Source organism: Macrobrachium rosenbergii, chromosome 43 (assembly GCF_040412425.1).
Source record: "Macrobrachium rosenbergii isolate ZJJX-2024 chromosome 43, ASM4041242v1, whole genome shotgun sequence".
Classification (NCBI taxonomy): domain Eukaryota; kingdom Metazoa; phylum Arthropoda; class Malacostraca; order Decapoda; family Palaemonidae; genus Macrobrachium; species Macrobrachium rosenbergii.
The window spans coordinates 16895479-16916781 of NC_089783.1; positions in this window are offsets into that span (position 1 = coordinate 16895479).

A 21303-nucleotide genomic window follows, 5' to 3' on the forward strand; every position below is an offset into this window, starting at 1 on the left:
GACTGAAGTAATTACTTAGTAATTTATAAGGAGTTACTGCAGTAAATGAGTAGAAATGAGAGAGAGAAATGAACAAAGCATCTTACACGTTATAATGTAATTTGGCATTTAATTAGATAATTAAACCTTTGAAATGTAAGCTTCTATCCTCATGTCTTTTTTTTTTGTAGATTTTCCAGCTTCCCATCTGTAGTGGAGAAATTAGCATTGATATGGCTACATAACAACTTGTGAAGTTGATGCAGAAAGGGATGAAATAACCCTGAGTATGATGTGTAAGTGTTTTTGGATGCGCAGCCACTAGCAGCACAATTGCTAGGCATGTTTGATTGCCGCAGCCAGAGTTCTGCACACAACACCAGCTCGTTGCTGACTGACTCGGTTCCATATAACGAACCCAGCATTTTGCGGGCTAGATGACGTCATTGCGCGGCTTGTGCTACTTTTTTGCAGCAAGTGAACAGACTTATCTTTTATTAGACTTTGCTTTGGCGCCATCGATTCTTCTGTACAGCGTATAATGATGAATGAAACTCTCAGCCGCGGCCCATGAAACTCTCAGTTAAGACTCATGAAACTTAAAGCCAAGGCCCGGTGGTGGCCTGCATTGTTGACACCTATAGCGGTGCCAGAAGCACAATATGTATTGCATAATAATAATAATAATAATAATAATGAGCTGAAAGAAATGGCAGAAAAAAGGATAAGAAGCAAGAAAACAAGAGAAGGGACTAAACAACACAATAGAATATATAAAACAGAGGCTTAAAGCCAAAGCACATAAGATCCAACAGTGCATGAACAGAAATAAAGGATACCAACAGAACAAACTCTTCGGGACTAACCAGAAAAGACTATTCAGTCAACTAAGAGGGGAAGATAACCACCAGGAAATTCCTAAAGCCAAACCAAGTAAGAGACTCTGGGAAAACATGTGGAGCAATCCAGTATCACACAACAAACATGCAACATGGCTCCAGGAAGTCAAGGCAGAATATGTGGGGAGAATAAAACAAAAATTCCCCGAGATCACGACAGACAGTCAGACACCAGCCAAAGAAAATGCCCAACTATAAGCCCCAGGTCCCGATGAAGCACATGGATACTAGCTCAAAAACTTCAAGGCCCTACACCTACGAGTAGCAGATGAACTCCAGCATTGTATCACAAACCACCTTGCACCCAAATGGATGACCACAGGGAGAACATCCTTAATACAGAAAGACAAGAACAAGAGAAATATAGCAAGTAACTACAGACCTGTCACCTGCCTACCATCATCAGTGAAAGGCTATACAACTACCTAGAGGATACAAACACCATCCCCCACCAACAGGAAGGCTGCAGAAGGAAGTGTAGGGGCACAAAAGACCAGCTCCTGATAGACAAAATGGTAATGAAGAATAATAAGAGAAGGAGAACCAATCTAAGCATGGCATGGATTGACTACAAGAAAGACTTTGACATGATACCGCACACATGGCTAATAGAATGTCTGAAAATATATGGGGCAGAGGAAAACACCATCAGCTTCCTCAAAAATACACTGCGTAACTGGAATACAGTACTTACAAGCTCCGGGATAAGACTAGCAGAGGGTAACATCAGGAGAGGGATCTTTCAAGGCAACTCATGTCCCCACTACTCTTTGTAGTAGCCATGATTCCCATGACAAAAGTACTGCAGAAGATGGATGCTGGGTACCAACTCAAGAGAGGAGGCAACAGGATTAACCATCTGATGTTCATGGACGACATCAAGCTGTATGGTAAGAGCATCAAGGAAATAGATACCCTAATCCAGACTGTAAGGATTATATCTGGGGACATCAGGATAGAGTTTGGAATAGAAAAATGTGCCTTGGTCAACATACAAAAAGGCAAAGTAACAAAAACTGAAGGGATAAAGCTACCAGACGGGAATAGCATCAAAAACATAAATGAGACAGGATACAAATGCCTGGAAATAAAAGGAGAGGATAAAAAACACCAAGAGATGAAGGACACGATCAGGAAAGAATATATGCAGAGACTTAAGACGATACTCAAGTCAAAACTCAACGCTGGAAACATGACGAAAGCCATAAACACATGGGCACTACCACTAATCAGATACAGTGCAGGATTAGTGGAGTGGCTGAAGGCTGAACTCCGCAGCATAGACCAGAAAACTAGGAAACACATGACAATACACTAAGCAATACACCCAAGAGCAAATACAGACAGACTATACATAACACGAAAGGAGGGTGGGGGGAGAGGGCTACTAAGCGTAGAGGACTGCGTCAACATAGAGAGCAGAGCACTGGGGCAGTATCTAAAAACCAGTGAAGACGAGTGGCTAAGGAGTGCATGGGAAGAAGGACTGATAAAAGCAGACAAAGACCCAGAAATATACAGAGACAGGAGCATAAAAAACAGAATATAAGAATGGCACAACAAACCAATGGACAGACAGTACATAAGACAGACTAAAGAACTGGCCAGCGATGAAACATGGCAATGGCTACAAAGGGGAGAACTCAATAAAGAAACAGAAGGAATGGTAACAGTGGCACAAGATCAGGCGCTAAGAACCAGATATTTTCAAAGAACAATAAATGGAAATAACATCTTACCCATATGCAGGAAGTGCAATATGAAAGACGAGACATAAACCACCTAGCAAGCGAATGTCCGGACCTTGCACAGAACCAATACAAAAAGGGGCATGATTCAGTGGCAAAAGCCCTCTACTGGAGCCTGTGCAAGAAATACCACCTAGCTTGCAGTAATAATTGGTACAAACACCAACCTGAGGGAGTGATAGAAAACGATCAGGCAAAAATCCTCTGGGACTATGGTATCAGAACAGATAGGGTGATATGTGCCAATAGCCCAGACGTGACGCTGGTTGACAAAATCAAGAAAAAAGTATCACTCATTGATGTCGCAATACCATGGGACACCAGAGTAGATCAGAAAGAAAGAGAAAAAACTGATAAGTATCAAGACCTGAAAATCGAAATATGGGATATGCCAGTGGAAATTGTACCCATAATCATAGGAACACTAGGCACGATCCCAAGATCCCTGAAAAGGAATCTGGAAAAACTAGATGCCGAAGTGGCTCCGGGACTCATGCAGAAGAGTGTGCTACTAGAAACAGCGGACACAGTGAGAAAAGTGATGGACTCCTAAGGAGGCAGGTTGCAACCCGGAACCCCAAGCCATAAAAACCACCCTGTCGAATAAGATGACTGATAGACAAAAAAATAAATAAATAAATAAATAAAAATAAATCAATAATAGTAATAATATCTTATATTTCAGCTCAGGACCATATACAGAAATAGACAAGGCGTAGACAAAACAACGCACAAACTTTAGTTACACCACTAAGAAACCTATGAAAATAAATCGTTAAAATAATAATAATAATAATGACATATAATTATTTTTCAGCAAGATACAGAATTTATGTACAGCCTGCTAAAACGGAAGATTGGGCGGCAACTGTCAATAATAATAATAATAATAATAATAATAATAATAATAATAATAATAATAATATTATTATTATTATTATTATTATTATTATTATTATTATTATTATTATGTTAAAAAGGTTGGTTGCATCGTGCGAATTATTCTTATATCGAGTCTTCTAAATATAAGATTAATTCGCAATGTAGCCATCCTTTTTAACAGGACATGCTTTAGAGAGGATCTGCTTCGTTCTTAATAATAATAATAATAATAATAATAATAATAATAATAATAATAATAATAATAATAATAATAATAATAATAATAATCTTAATTTCTTCCTAGGTTAAGTCTACCAGAATAAAAGACAATAAATAAATAAATTTAGGGGCAACACTGGTATTTCATTTTCATCAAATAAAAGAAAGAAGAAGAAGAAGAAGAAGAAGAAAAAGAAAAAAAAGGTCTGAACACGGACAAAGCGAAGCTGACGCGGCGTCAGTTCACGAGCTACACACAACAGCCGCGGACCCCCTACTGTGACTAGAGCCCCAGGGACCAACCGTCGGATATACACAGTGGCACCCACCAAGTGCCACCCAAAGCCAGGCACTCTCACATTCACTCCTCTCCGCACACGCATACATGCCCGCATAGACGCACACGACGCACACGGCGCACACACGCACACAAACACGCACACACCCCAGAGCCTTTCTCTGACACCCACCCAACCTCCTTTTATATTGTTCTTCCACCCGGCCTCCTCTGCCCCATCGGACCATCCTTTTTCACAATCTTTATTTATTGGTTTTCTGGCTTCTTGCCGTTCCCCTATCTCATTTTTCGTCGGATTTCCGTTGCTGGATATAGAAAGTCGTTCTTGGTCGTAGCTGGAAGATCATTGCTTTGTTGTAGATGTCGTTCTTATGTTCATGGTGGACGTCTGTATAATGTTATTAGTATTTAAACGAAGTTCAGCTTTTTGATGCCAGAGCTCTTACTCTTTCGCCTTCTGAATGTTGTGGGCATCTTGAAACGTTTATGAAAAACTTGGACAATCTATTTCAGCCTATTAATCTTGAAAGATTAAAATAACTAAATAAATTACTCAAAATCATTTACACAGCGGAAGGGAGGGAAATGATTTATCACTGATACAAAAGAAGCAGAAAAATAAAAACAGCGAATAACGAGAATCATGTTAAATTTCTGCCCTGTGTAAGGAAGAACGGCCGGGAAGACGTAATGAGGAAGAGAGGAAGAAAGCCTAAGAAGAAAATCCCGGCTGTACTCCGAGGATTAACGACCACGAGGGCCAACCGTTCAACCGTCCACCCATAAATCCGGCACCCGGGATTTCATTAGTCCTGGATTAAGAGAACATTTCTCGCATTTATACTTGTATGTAAACGACGCTGCAGCAGCTGAGGCTATACAGATATATATATCCGGCGAGGGCTGGACATGCAAACCTAATTATGCAGTGTTGCCAGACCCTAGTTGCACACTGCACATCGTAAGGGCTTCTACTTTATTGTTTAGGGAGAAGCACGTGTGGCGAACGGCGTCCTGTATACAAATCCGTCGTGAGGGATTGCCACACTGCGGCTCCACTTGCGTCCATATTCCATAGGCTTTTAATTTGACAACTGGGCTGCAATTAGGGCTCCATGCTTTGTTGTTGTGGTTGCCAATTTCTTTATTTCATCTATTTCTGTTATATCATCGAGTTTATTTTCATTTTTGTAATGTTAAACTTTAAGCGCAGTATAAAACCTAAATAAAAATGTAAATTTTAATTCGCAGAGTATCAGTCACAACCGTATACGCCAATTAATTCACGATTAAAATGTTTCAGTTACCATTCGTACAGATAATCCTTTAATTCTGTAGAGGATTATTATTGTTACTATTTATGGTCCCGGTGATATGGCACTGGCCAGCCTGTAGCCTCACCAGTGATACACCCCCAAAATCGGATGTGAAGGGACGAGTTGGTGAGGAAGGGGGGAGGGGGGGATTGATCCATGTTGCTAAGCCACATGTCCCTCTCCTGAAAAGTCCATTCTGCTTCTATTATTAACTGTAATAATGATCTAGTTACCCAATAGTTGCTGACCGGCTGTTGTGGGTTGCAGTCGTGGTGGATAGGGTATGGCGTAGCAATCCAAAAAGCGTTGCTAGTAACTGGAAGGTGAACACGCTCAAATCCATTCCAGAACTGGGAAGAAGTCATATATATGAAATTATTATTATTATTATTATTATTATTATTATTATTATTATTATTATTAGAGAATCTAATGGTCACTGTGGCCGAGTGAGTGGTGAGGTTAAACTTTCATTAACTTGTCGTAATTAGGCTATATATGCTGTATATATATATAACTGAATGACAACCGATAAACTCTCTCTCTCTCTCTCTCTCTCTCTCTCTCTCTCTCTCTCTCTCTCTCTCTCTCTCTCTCTCTCTCTCACATCCCCTTTGGTGCCAGTGATGTCTTACCTCCATAATATACTTTTCCAGATATTATGTATACTGAAATTGCATATAATAAATTTGTAAAGTTTATTTAGTTACTAAGTCTACGGGCACAACCAGCCCCGTTTCACCGGCAGAACTAGCCCCATTTCAGAGAAGCCCTTTGGTGCTAGTGATGTCTTACCCCTACAGTGCTGATTTCTAGATAGTGAGTCATGTGTATAACAAGTTTGGTTGAAATTGCTCAATGTGTCTCAGCGTTATGCTGGAACATACACACACAAACACATACATACACATACATTTATATATATATGTATATATATATAAAGTATATACATATATATATCTTCTTCTTCTTCTTTTAACTTGCTTGTTTTCCCATTTGTATGGGGTAAGCACAATGTCTTCTTTTGAAGGATTTTGATTTGGCTTTTTGGGTAGACTGTGGTCTCGATCAGGTGCCCTGCCTGTCATCACTTAGCGTATGTACATATATTGTACCAGTCACCAGTGCCCTTTCTCCCAGCAGCGAGGAGTTGTTGGATGGTAATACACACACACACACACACACACACACACACACACACACACACACACACACACACACACACATATATATATATATATATATATATATATATATATATATATATATATATATATATATATATATTATTTTTGTAACTAAATCTAACCAACAGGACGCCATTCGTTTTTCTTTCAGGCCTTTGTTTTTGTTTGTCCATTGGTCCGTGGTCACCTCATTCCATTCTGTAGACTTTATTCGTCCCTCCTCCCATAGGGCTCCTTCCTCCCTCCGCCCCTGTGGCTGATTCTCTCTCGGCCTCTCTCCCTTGTTTTCCTTCTTGTAATCCTTTTAATGCCTTGTTTGGAGTTCCTTCCTGTCGGTTACCAAAAGGACGCCCTTTTTCTCTCTTTTTTCATAGAGGTGCGCGTGTCCTTTGAGAAGATTTTCCTGAGGCTTTGCTGCTCCGTGAGGACTTCTGAGTTTAAAGAGGCCTTTGAAAGGCTGACAAATACATATTTGGGTCGTTTAAGGTCTCCTCTTCAGGCTTAATTCTAACTTCTTTTTTTTTCGGGGTGTCGTAGCGTCTTCATTTTATTGAGTTCCGGAAGTATGCCTTCTGCAGCTTGCTGGGTTAATTAAAGTTTTTATGTTCGTGTTTTTCTTCCCTTCTTGGGTAACATTCGGTCGGACACTGGAGTCCGTTTTTCTTTTTTGTCCTGATTTATTTTGTTGCTCATTTGTTTACCCTCGTTTATGTCCAATGTTAGTCTATTATTAATATACTGTATTTCTTTCTTTCTCCTGACATTCCTCTTTTTTTTTTAGCACTGCAAAGTAAATGCTATTTATTTGAGGATTTAATGTGAAAGTGTTTACATTATGAATAATAAGTGCGGACAGAATATGGAGACCATCAACTAAGTGAATGATCAGCTTTCACTCAAAATGATTGCGAGGGAAGGCATGACACAGTCGCAAAAGTTTTGCATTGGGTGTTGTGCTTATAGGAATCATATTATACTAGGAAAAATACTAAAAAACATGCAATTTAAGGCACACTCGGACCTTGATGTAGGGACTGACCATGCGATGGGGGCACGAAGTCAAGACGAAAAATTTCAATGATGAAACTGTTCTTTGGGACACAAGAGTTGTTGACAAAAGCTAAATAGAAGAGATAACATTACATCCATGGTCAGGATAATCATAGAGATTCGTCTAAAGGATTTTTTTGACATTTATTCATAAAGTTTAACAGTATTTCTTAAATCCACATGGAATCCAAAGTTTTAAGTCAACAAGGTAAGAAGGAATGTAACAGTTTTTCAGAGATTTGTTTGTGTAATCTTTATACTAGTGACAATTTCAAAAATAAATCCTCATGCTTTACTTGAGTTCTATGACATGAATGGGTTAATAATTATCTTTGCTATTATTGGGCAAATATTTAGGGAGAGGAATGGGAAAATTTTCACGAAATTTTTCTGAAAATTAAAACCATATGGTTAGTAATATGAAAATTATGGTTTGTGATAGAGGAAAATTTGATTATGCCTTTTGTGAACTGTCTCAGTTAGTTTTCTAGTGCACCTATGAAGAGAGAGAGAGAGAGAGAGAGAGAGAGAGAGAGAGAGAGAGAGAGAGAGAGAGAGAGTGCATTATTTAAGAATCTATTCGTGATTGCCTTTATAAATTAGTGCAAGTAAATATTAGTCAAAAGAAACGCAACAATGAACAGATGTCTTTCGCTCTTTAAGGATCGAAGTCTGCAGAAGGTGGACCCGTTTCATTATACTATTATCTGTTCTTGCTCGATCATGTGGAGCAGGGGTTCCCAATCTGGGGTACATGTACCCCCAGTGGTACATTTGTACTCTTCAGGGGGTACATTGGATCTAAGAGAATAGCCATTACTGCGCAATACATGATGTAATCTGCATTGAGATTGCACAGTGTCGTTTTTTTTTAATTTCCTCATTTTAGCAAGCAAAGCTTTTACTTAAGTCATATCAAGAGTAGGGTGAATACCATTTGTTTTTCACCATTATGGAACTTCCCGCGGCCGTAATCTGTACTCGTACCGGGCCTGAAAAGATGCAGTCTACACAAACAGATTTCATAACAAAATTATATTGTTTTTCTTTTTCATAATCAGTTTTTAAGGGTACACAGGAATCTACAAAAATGCCCAAGGGGTACAGAAGAACAAAAAGTTTGGGAACCCCTGATGTGGAGGGTTCTTTGTACCAGTCATTTCCGGTTCCCAATTTTTGAGGGTACAAAGGGCGATAAAAATTCTTGAAAAATGGTTCATAGGCAAAATGGCCACTTGTGATGAGTTATTTTAGAAGTCCCGTTTGAAACTATTATCAATAAAAGGTTGGGTTATATTCTTCCATGCGCCCTTTGTATTATTCTTTTGTTTTATCTAGATTATATGCCCGTCCCGTCGGCTTTCGTGAAAAACTGTAGTGGTAATTGATTATCTGGTATACTTTATTGATAGATTATTTAACTGTGATAAATTAATCTGATTATTGTTTATGATCTTTGAGGTTGAGTGTAATAATAACAAGACACTATATGTCGAATTTCCATGACTTTGGAAACCAAGCCAGAGAACATAAATAGTTTTAAAGATCACGGCTCCTGCATGTGCTTTGGAATCTTCAGAGAAATTCCGTAGAATTCCAACAAAATTATAAGAGGTAATTTTCACTCTACTCTTTGGGAAACATTTTAATTTCTTTTAAGAACAGGTGCATAGCTTATCTGGATAATGTTTCTAGCTCAGTGCAGATGCAAAAGTCGTTGAATGGAACAAGCTGATTAACTTTCTCCTTTACCGTTTCTCTGAAGATGAAAAAAATCGGCATTTACTCGTTATATAATCTTCCGTTGAGGGAGATGCTCCAAGGGTTTTAGAAGACAATAATTTTCAGTTAAAAGGAAAACTAAGTAATAATATATATATATATATATATATATATATATATATATATATATATATATATATATATATTTTTTTTTTTTAATTTCCATATTTAAATATATCAATACTGGATTTTAACGTTATCTATAATGCTCCCTACCTCATAGAATACAAATATATGTCATAATCATTTGAGTCAGACAGTCAAGACTACTATCCTGCCGAATTTCATAAATATCTAAAGAAAACATGTGACTGGGGAAAAGTAATCACCAACCCCACTATTACATGCCAAACAAGTTTCATTACAATTGACGAAAAATAAAATGCTGACGAGTGACCTTCAAAATAGGTCAGTGTCAAAATATTTTGAAAGGTGGTCCACGGGTGATTCAATTACTAACCTCTAAGGCGCGTGCGTACCAGACGTCATCAAAATATGAGAAAACTACAATGTTGGCCTTTAAATGAACCTTTAAATTGTCTTATGAACTTGAAAAGCAAGTCAAGTAGCTGTACTTTAGGAATATGCTGACCAACGCCAGACGTAGCTTACTACTTAGTCTCATATATTTGGTGGAGAAGAAAATGTTGGCCTGCAAGATGGCCTGTGTCTTAAAAAATAAGCGAAGGACAAAGCGCCCCCAAAAATATTTAGACATACATTGTAAAATTGATCTGAATCCTAAAATAAAAAATGTCTAACTATGACTCTCAAGCTGACTGTAACCTTGAAAAATAGGCCAGGGCAACAAATTATCAGGAAAATTATTAGCAACCACCAAGAACCTACCGAAAAATCTTCGTAAAACAAGGAAATCACGAATGATATCAATCACAATACGATATTTTCTTCTTGCTAAATTTGGTAAGCAGTATAATTCCTGTAAGTTTTCACAAAGCTTAGTGTATAAAAAATGTACTACTACTACTACTACTACTACTACTACTACTACTACTACCACTACTACTAGTACTACTACTACTACTACTACTACTACTAATAATAATAATAATAATAATAATAATATTAATAGCTTTCATTTATATTCATTTCCCCTTTATCAGTTCCTTCACTTATCTTTCACCATTCACGTGCATTTGTGTAATAAAGCCGTAACGAGAGCTAGGCCAATATAATAGAGGTTACGTTCGTCATTACACCGTCGTAAGGATATGACAGTCGTAAAACATGGCAGTCGTCATAAAGTGAATCAATCACGGTCATACTCGGTAGCTTTATACTTTCTGTTATTGCTTTATTGTTCAATTATTGCTATCAGTAACAAGTCACGGGTTTATTTGCGTGATTTATATTCTTATGACTCTCGTACTCGATGAAATGTTCCGTAGCAAAGAAGTGGAAGCATAAAATAATGAATTTCATTATCATTCCTACCTAGAGAGCGAAAGCGTGAAACTTAACTTCATGACATTAATTTCACAGTTTGTAAGAGCGTAATGAACATAATATGGAAACCCTTGTTCTTCAAACGAAATATAATGGAAACAGATGTTCCTTCCTGTTCTCTCTCTCTCTCTCTCTCTCTCTCTCTCTCTCTCTCTCTCTCTCTCTCTCTCTCTCTTTTTCTTTCTCTGGCTTACATTCCTTTGTTCATAATCTCATTCTTGTGAAGTGTCGCCCTCTCCTTTCATGTTTATACCAATCCCTGTCTGTCTGTATGTCTGTATGCACGCCTCACTCGCATACATTCCTTTGTTCATAGTTTTCATTTGATGTCCAAATTCATCAAAGCCTCTTGGTCCCCCACTACCCTTCCCCAACCTCTCTCTCTCTCTCTCTCTCTCTCTCTCTAGTCCTCATGACAGAACAGCAGCCCCCTTCAGTTCACAATCAAGGTACCCGTGTTCGATCTGCGCCTGGTCAAGGAAATGAATGGCATGGGCCTGATAACTCTGTATATCCAGAGCTCCTGTATTAACATAGGAAAGTAATTTTGTAGCTGGTTCTTGGTCGAATGTTGTGGGTCGCGTCTGCGGGAAAGACGGGGCAAAATAAAAAAAAAAAAACAGACGTCAGTGGGTGGTGTTTCATGGAAAAGCATTAGCCTCTAACGGTCAAACTATTCATTTGATTTCTCTCTCTCTCTCTCTCTCTCTCTCTCTCTCTCTCTCTCTCTCTCTCTCTCTCTCTCTCAATAAAAAGTTTAAATGTCTAATCTCTTTCTCTCTTGTGTGGTAAAACTATAATTTTGAATTCACTTATTCTGTTAAACATCTGAAGAGTGAAAAACTCTCTCTCTCTCTCTCTCTCTCTCTCTCTCTCTCTCTCTCTCTCTCTCTTCCTTGCATTCCTTTTTCGTTGATTTATTTGTAGCTGGTCTCATGCATTTTCCTCCTGCTTTGTGTCATAACCGTACAAAAAAAAAAGATAAAATTTTCTCATATGGATTTTGCTCTCCCCCCCTCAATTCTGATGTTAAACATTAAACTTTACCTGGCCCCCGCCCTCTCTCTCTCTCTCTCTCTCTCTCTCTCTCTCTCTCTCTCTCTCTCTCTCTCTCTCTCTGTTACATTCCTTTTTCACTGATTTATTTGTAGCCTAATGGCACGCTGGTCTCTCGCATTTTTCTTCTTTGTGTCATATTCTTTAAAAAGATAAATATCTTTTTCTTATGTATTTTGCTACTTCTCTCTTAATTGGGATGTTAAACTTTAAACTTTACCCCACCTCTTCTGGAGGCTCTCTCTCTCTCTCTCTCTCTCTCTCTCTCTCTCTCTCTCTCTCTCTCTCTCTCTGTTACATTCCTTTTTCATTGATTTATTTGTAGCCTAATGACACACTGGTCTCTCGCATTGTCTTCCTCCTTCGTGAAACATTCTTTTTAGAAAAATATAGTGTTCTCTCATGTACTGTATTTTGGTCTTTCTCTCTTAATTGGGATGTTAAACTTTAAACTTCAACCCACCTCTTCTGGCCGCTCCATTCCCCCCCCCACCCCCTCTCGCTCTCTCTCTCTCTCTCTCTCTCTCTCTCTCTCTCTCTTTCTCTCTCTCTCTCTCTCTCCTTTATCAAAGGTTCTCCTCATATATAGTGTAGTGTGTCACGCCAGCCCCAAAAAGCGCCCTGTCGCCCGCTCGGTTGTGACAGCCCCGCTAGAGAGTGACAGCTTCCTGCCCAGGATTTCGAATCACTTCAGAGCAGATATTTTGAAAGCGTCGCTCCGACGGCTCAAAATCATTCGAGACCTGTCAGCTTGCTCTAATTATGTTTGCTTGGCCCGTTGTGAGTCCTTCTCCTTTATCGGATGGCCCGGGTGTTTAATGAAAGGGTCAGGTAGGGAAATTTAGACAGGGGAAAAACCATTTTGAATTCATCTCCTTTATTGGATGCCAAGCCTGTTTAGTGCGAGGAGCAGAAAGGAAATGTAGCACAGTGTTATTAATTTGGATTCATTTCGTTTTTTATTGGATGGCATAGTTTTCTGGTGTAAAGGCTTGGAGGAAGAACTATATACTTAGAAAAAGCGGTAACTTTAAATACTACAGTGGCTAATTATAAACTTAAAGGGAAAAATCAGACTTTTGTTCAGTTCTAAAGCACGAATACCCTATACTCAAAGTCTGCGATTATGCAAACAGTAATATTGAAAGAAGAGTTAATTTTTGTACAAGAAGGCGTTTTGTACGGAGGCAGAATAAAAAAAAAAAAATATTGCAAAGAAATCGCTTAATCACATTCGAACTTTTCCGAACCAGAACATACATGTTATAACTATATAATTACAGTGAAGGAAGGAGAACTACAAATAAAGCCAGAAAAGAAATAAATAAAGTATTGGCAAAAAAAAGCAGACTTGGAAAAACAAAAAAAACAAGAAAGAGAGAGGGAAAAAAAAGAACAAAATTCGACCCAGTTTCACTTCTCCCAAGCGACTCCTTTCACATCTGTTCAAAAGGATAATCAATCTCGGAAATTGCACACTAAGCGTCATAAAACGGCGCCATTGAAGTCCTGTGCAATGAATGAATATAAAGGAGAGGTCAGGGAGAAAAAAGGGCAAAAGTAAAAAGACAGGGGAAATGCAACTCCCATGTTATGCGATATTTTGTTTTGGGGCGGCACTTGTATTTTACTTTGTTACTCTAGGAGGGAGACAGAGAGTGAGAGAGATTGAGAAAGAGAAACAGAGACGGGGAGAAAGGGAGTGAAATATGGGCACGACTTCCATATGTATGTATGTGTGTATGTATATATATATATATATATATATATATATATATATATATATATATATATATATATATATATTTATATAATATATGTGTGTGTGTGTGTGTGTGTGTGTACTGTATACACACACACACACACACACACACATATATATATATATATATATATATATATATATATATATATATATATATATAAAAAACACGAGTGTGCTTAGGTTAAAATAGAGGCTAATAATGTTCTCTTGTTTTTAAGAGAGAGAGAGAGATACTGTGGTAGTATCTGGGTGTTTATATTTCCGTCTAAATTAACTCCAGACTCTTGTTCCTTGAGTAATATAAGCTATGGGGTGATTCTGATATTTCGCTATTTTCAGCATTTGATACCAAATCGGAAACTTTATTGTCTCTATAGTTCATTTTATTTCTGCCTATCTATCAGAACAATGTAAAAAAAAAATAGACCTCTGCTTTGATTGACCGTTTTTTTTAAATCTTATTTTCCTGTCTTATTGTCCACTTACTAACGCTGATTTTGCAGTAACTCGTTCTTTTTCCTCAGCTCTCATATCAACGGAAAAAATGTATTTTCCTTCAATGTATTTTTAATCATTTTGCTCCACCTATGCAATAGCAACAATCATTTTTTTTCCACGTCATTCACCTAATATTTATATCTTTTCCCTCCATTCTCTGGGTATTGGCTCACAAAGGTTTATGGCATCCAGATCTGTCTTTCTTTGTTTTCGGCTCTTTGTTAATGGTATGTTGTTCCTTCCTCTCTCTCTCTCTCTCTCTCTCTCTCTCTCTCTCTCTCTCTCTCTCTCTCTCTCTCTCTCTCTCTCTCTCTCTCTCTCTCTCCCCCTCCACCCCCTCTCTCTCTCTCTTTTATTAAATATATTGGAGGTTGAGTAGTTCTCTCTCTCTTTATTAAGCATACTGAAGGTTGGGTATTTCTCTCTCTCTCTCTCTCTCTCTCTCTCTCTCTCTCTCTCTCTCTCTCTCTCTCTCTCTCTCTCTTATGAAGTATATTGGAGGTTGTGCATCTCTCTCTCTCTTTCTCTCTTTTAAGTATACTGGAGGTTGAGCATTTCTCTCTCTCTCTCTCTCTCTCTCTCTCTCTCTCTCTCTCTCTCTCTCTCTCTCTCTTATGAAGTATATTGAAGGTTGGGCATTTCTCTCTCTCTCTCTCTCTCTCTCTCTCTCATCAGAAATATTCGGGATAATCCGTCTCTTTTCAATATAGCGTCCCTGATTGCAGCATAGCAGACGCAATCTGCATGTATTGCAACAATAATGTTTCTCTCAACAATGGATTTTCTGCACCCCGGTAATCAGGCCTTTGACAACGTTCTTCATTTTCCGAATCCTCGTTCGTTAAATGAATAACGTCCGGAAGGGGAAAGGCGCCTTTGAAGCTGACGCCTTTTTTTCCCTAATTATCGTTCGTTCCATTTCCTACTTTATTTTACGTCTTCGTATATCGTTAACGTCTCAGGATTATATTATGCTGTCGGAGCTGAAAAAACGAGAGGGAAGAGAAAAAACTCCTCTAATTGTTTACAAGATATTGCTTTTGGGTGTGCTCAGTTTTTATTCTCGGGTTTCATTATTCTGCTTCTAACTTTTTTTTTCCTCTTTCAGCCACACGTCTGGTTATACAAAGCTCATGATCAGACTTCGGTTAGGCAGAACAGAGCCAGTCGACCAGAGAGAGAGAGAGAGAGAGAGAGAGAGAGAGAGAGAGAGAGAGAGAGAGAGAGAGAGCGTAAAATGTAAAAAAAGGTACAGCAGATGGGAAAGCGGAATAGACCTTATGTTACTTTAGTTGAATGTATATAGATCATCGGTATTTGCAAAAAAAAAAAAAAAAAAATTAAAGCATAACAATTGAATGTTGTTTTCATTCGACAGTATTTTGTGTTTCTGTATGTTATATTTTGTTTTATTTTGTTATTTTTCTTAGTAATCGAAATCAGCACTTTTTCATAATTTCTTGAAGGAATGAATTTCCTGTGAAGTCGTAATTCTTACTGGGCTTCTTATCATGCTCCGAATTTTAAGATTAGGATCCAGACTTAGCCTCCCGCCACTCAGCTCCTCATTTTTCCTTCAGCGCTGGTCTAGACACATACACGAAATTGGTCTTCCCGTCAATCACCGCACATAAATCCGCAGGCATCTCGAATTTGTGACTTAAGATGTTTAATCTGCACGAGAATTATTCATGCTTAGCGACGAGTTTTAAAACTTCTGTAGTCTATTGTTTGAAAACTCCGACAAGAACCTATCTATTGAAGAAACCGCAACGAACATTTTGTGTAGTGGTTTGCATGTTTTTATCTCCCGCTCCATCACTGGTAATAAGATTTTAATGCAACTTTCATTTCCTTAGCATTGTTAAACATCTCGGTTGCTCTCAGACCTTCCTTTGCCTCTGGCTAATGGTAGTGGGTCTTTATAGCCATGAAGGATTACATACATATTTTTAGCTGTGACTTACTTTTAGCAAGCAATTTTTTTCAATTAGTTAATTATTTGTGGTTGTTATGATTTCATATTTTACTAAACTTTTTATTACCTTGTTTATCTCATTCTATTCCTCGAAAATTTGTCGGGAATAGACATTGTTTTTTTTTTTTGTATTATTATTAGAATTTGGCCAAATTATAGAAAAAAAGCAACACTGAAAGGTTAACTCTCCATGAAGATATTTCAATGGATCCTTGTTACCACATCGCCACTTTAAAACGAGCTGTCTCTCAGCTCATCTTTCATCACTTTGCACAGCCTCCAACGAAGGTGAGGAAGGAGAGAAAATTGAAAGGAAAAGGAGATAAGAAGAGAATCGCTACCTCATTTTTGCTGACAACCGTTTCCCAATACGAATTGGACTCTGTGATAGGCGTCCCTTTTCCACGGGGAAGGTAGCACACACACACACACACACACACACACACACACATTTCCACAATAAGCTGTAGGTCCCGTTGCTAGGCAACCAATAGGTTCTTAGCCACGTAAAATAAGTCTAATCCTTCGGGCCAGCCCTAGGAGAGCTGTTAATCAGCTCAGTGGTCTGGTTAAACTAAGGTATGCTTAACTTAGACGCTGACTTGCCTGCTGGCCTGTTTGTGGTGTACGTATTTGGTTGTTTGACGTAATTCTCCTGGCCATAGTATTAAAGTGACCGTGGGTGGGCCAACAACTCTTACCAACTGAAAATAACTCCCATGACAAGGGAACTTGGCAACATCAGAAAACAGATTACACTTGTGTTATCCTTTAGGATTTAAGCCCAATTCAATTTTCACTCAGTATACTTTTTAATCCAACTCATATGTGATATTTTTCGTTCCCGTTTTCTTTGACATCAACTTAGTTGATGTTCCCATGTGATGTCAGTCATAGAGAGCCAGACAAACATCTTCCTTTTAATTTCTGTCAATTTGAAATTACTTGTGGTATGTAAAAAGCACAACTATTATCTTTTAAGATATTTGATTCAAAAGAGGCTTTCATATGCTTTTTACAATTATTTCGTGCGAATTTCTTTTCTGATGTAGGTACCGCATGCTTCAGCAGCATTTGCATCTATATATATATATATATATATATATATATATATATATATATATATATATATATATATATATATATATATAAGTGAATGTTTGTATGTTAGTGCACCATAGAAATCCGAACCGCTTGACAGACGAAATATGGCACGCGGCCCCTATGTGACCCCAAGAAGTTTATAACTCAAAATCTAACTCCTACCACCGTGACAGACATCAAACACAGACAAATTTAACGAAATTTTCATTTTTACCAATTCCTTGAAGTTTTCCTTCAGGTGCTTTATGGGGTAATGGTCATTTTTCGCTGAGCATTCTAGGTTTTATTCCAGGCGTTGTCAGACGTATGATTAACCTGCAACAATAAATCCCCTATAACATCAATTTTTAGTCAGAATTTATGTGAATTTTAAACATAATTTATGATAATTATCAATATAATGGTTAATTACCTCGATAAAACCAGCATTGAAAACCTATATTAATGATTTTTTTAGGTAGCAACCAAAGATCAGAGTGCCTTCCCCAACCACACATGCGCAGTTGCTGCTGGCTAAGCCCGACATGCAAGATATAGGTGTTTCCTTTATTCTTATTCGTTCAAATGCGAATTTCCTTATAAATTCGTTCGTTTCTTCTTCGTTTTTACCTTCAGTATTCGCTATAGAGACTGCTCCATGATGTTACAATTAGGTATTTCGTTATAAAGTCTGCTTAAATGAGGTCTGGAATTAATTATCGGGCAGTTTGGCAACAACACTGGCAACCAATGCCATCAACTCCAGCACCACCACCGCCATGCACAGTAACACTTTCAACCTTGCGCAACCACCACCACCACCAAATCCTCTCTCTCTCTCTCTCTCTCTCTCTCTCTCTCTCTCTCTCTCTCATATATTCCCTTTATGAATGGGTTAAACATCAAGTTTTACTAGAAAAAACCCAAGAATATTTGCCACTGCAAGTCAATCATTCTTTCTCTCTCTCTCTCTCTCTCTCTCTCTCTCTCTCTCTCTCTCTCTCTCTCTCTCTCTCTCTCTTTCTTTCATCATTTTAATCACATAAGTGCCTATATATATATATATATATATATATATATATATATATATATATATATATATATATATATACATATACATACATATATATATATATATATATATATATATATATATATATATATATATATATATATATATATATATATAAATGCTTATTTAAAGCAATGAATTCAAGGCAAAATTATCAATCACAGGAAAGAAAGGCATTTACGATGATAGTATACATACTTTACATGACAAAATAATTGAAAGGAGATGCATGTATATTTTTCTGAACCCTTCAGAATTTTCACAGGCTACACCAGATTGGTCAGCTAGTGTATATCTATATACATATATAATATATATATATATATATATATATATATATATATATATATATATATATATATATATATATATATATATATATATATATATATATATATATATATATATATATATATATATATATATGTATATATGGGGCTCATGGAAAATTAGCCACAAGAAGGATCGGAATTTAATTCCTTGGAAAAGCAGATAGCTTGTGTTATGATCTGGATTATATATATATATATATATATATATATATATATATATATATATATATATATATATATATATATATATATATATATATATATATATATATATTGTGTATGCATGTATTCCCATCAGCAGAAGAAATATAATTCCTTTGGAAGGTTGTGATATGTTTACTTTCTTCTAAAAGTGTTTGAAGTTTGATATCATGACTACAGGAGTGCAAGAAGTTTCTTTGCATTATTTATGAATGTATCTAGTTTGATAACGAGAAAGTTAAAATAATGATAGTTAATGAAGCAACAGTCTCACTTTTACCGTAAAGTTATACGTTTATTAGCAGGTCACCAAACTGGAAGTGACGAAGATATGCGCTGATAACCACTGGAAAGGTGACAATTAAAGACCAGATACGCGAAAGCGTGTTACGTACGCTTTTTCGGAAGTAAAAAAAAAAATGAATAAAAAGACATAAAAAGGAACTGATTATATACAGGAATGATGTTCTGCTTGTTGATGGTTTTGAGCTTAGTTCTATGAGGTTTCCTTGCTAAGTCTCTATTTATTTACTTTTTACTCCGAAGAAGTGTGCGTAACACAAGAAAGTGCTTGGTATCTGTTCTTTAATATCCACCTTTCCAGCGGTTATCTACGTTTATACATTCTTATACGAAGCAAACAAAGGTAAAAAAAATGTGAACGAGCGTGTGCCTTCACAAATATAATGTATAGACGTTAGAAAAAATAAAAAGATCTAATATATAGAAATATCCAGGAAAGGCTAAAGAAAAAACAGTAATGCATATTAAGTCTAGGTATGAAGAACGTGGTGATTTCATGCATAGGGCTAATGAATATGAATATGATAAAGGAAATAATGTTCATAAAAATTCAAAAGCAAAGCGAGTGTAAAATTTACGGAATACAAAGATCCATCTTCGGTAATGAAAAATGAAAAACACTAGGAGAGAAGAATTGGACGATAAAACTTCCACTCCGGATTGCCCAATGTTATCAACATTTTTCGAGCGTCAGTAGCAGACTGAATTTGCAATGCAGAAGAATCGTCATTAATCACAGCAGCAGAATAGTCATTACCCGGTGCAGGAGAATTGCCATTAATCACCCCATGAGAACTGAGATTAATCAGTCAAATCTTACTTCGAGTCTTGGAGGAAGCAAAATTTTTTTTTATACACTACGTGGAGATTGAAGGCAACTGGCGCGCATCTCCGAGCCTGGAAAATTGGCAGTAAATAAATATATATATATATATATATATATATATATATATATATATATATATATATATATATATATATATATATATATATATATATATATATATATATATATATATATATATATATATATATACATTCATATACTGTATATATATTATCTATATATAATGTATATAAATACATACATATATATATATATATATATATATATATATATATATATATGTAATATATATATGTATGTATATATATATAATATACAGTATATGTATGTATATATATATATATATATATATATATATATATATATATATATATATATATATATATATATATATACAGTATATATATACCGAGAGAGAGAGAGAGAGAGAGAGAGAGAGAGAGAGAGAGAGAGAGAGAGAGAGAGAGAAAGTAACCATACCGCTAACCTTTGAACACTGCAGGCAACTAAAGTGAGGCTTAGCGGTGCAGCACTCAGCCCGCGTTTGCTCTGTTCATATACTGCTCCTGACTACCAATCACCAAATAAACAATATTGCTGTCAAACTGAAGTCTCTCGAAAACGAGCCTCGAAAATTGGATGAATCTTTTGAAAAATATGCGGTTGCCAGTAACGTAAATTAGATTGTCAGAAGAATAAAAAAAAAAAAAAAACGATTAATGGAGCTGACTGATGCCAGAGTGGCCATTTCATATATTATAGACTTCAAAATCTCTAGTTCGAAGACATTTATCAAAACTTTCATTTTTTTTTTTCAGGGTAACTGAGATACATTTCGAGAGGAAGGTTAGTTGTCCTTATCCTTACATCTTATTAAGCAGAAGTCTTGGTCTGGCTTCGGACATTCTGACAAACTCTTCGATTTGGTGTTCAGCCGGAACTGAAATTAGTCTCGTTAGATAAAACATTATCAAGACTAGACTGATATCGTCACCACGATCATCCTGAGGCTTGATTTAATAAAGCCCTCTTTTTTTATGTTTTCATAAAATGATAAAATGTTCATAATTAACTAGTCACACGCTAACCAAAAATGAGTGAACATGATAGACAAATCTCAATAGTTCGGATACTGAATTTAACGTGCGGTAACGCAAGCTGCAGATGCCTCAGTTCCGTTTTCGAAAAAAACCTAGGTCCGATCCCTCATCAAAGTTACTAATGTTTCTTTAGATACATGATTCCTTTGGACAGTGAATACAGTAGGCTTTGGCTAAAAGGAACGAGGTATTAATAGATTCAAAGCTGCACTTGAAATTAACTAAGTAAATTAGGTATATT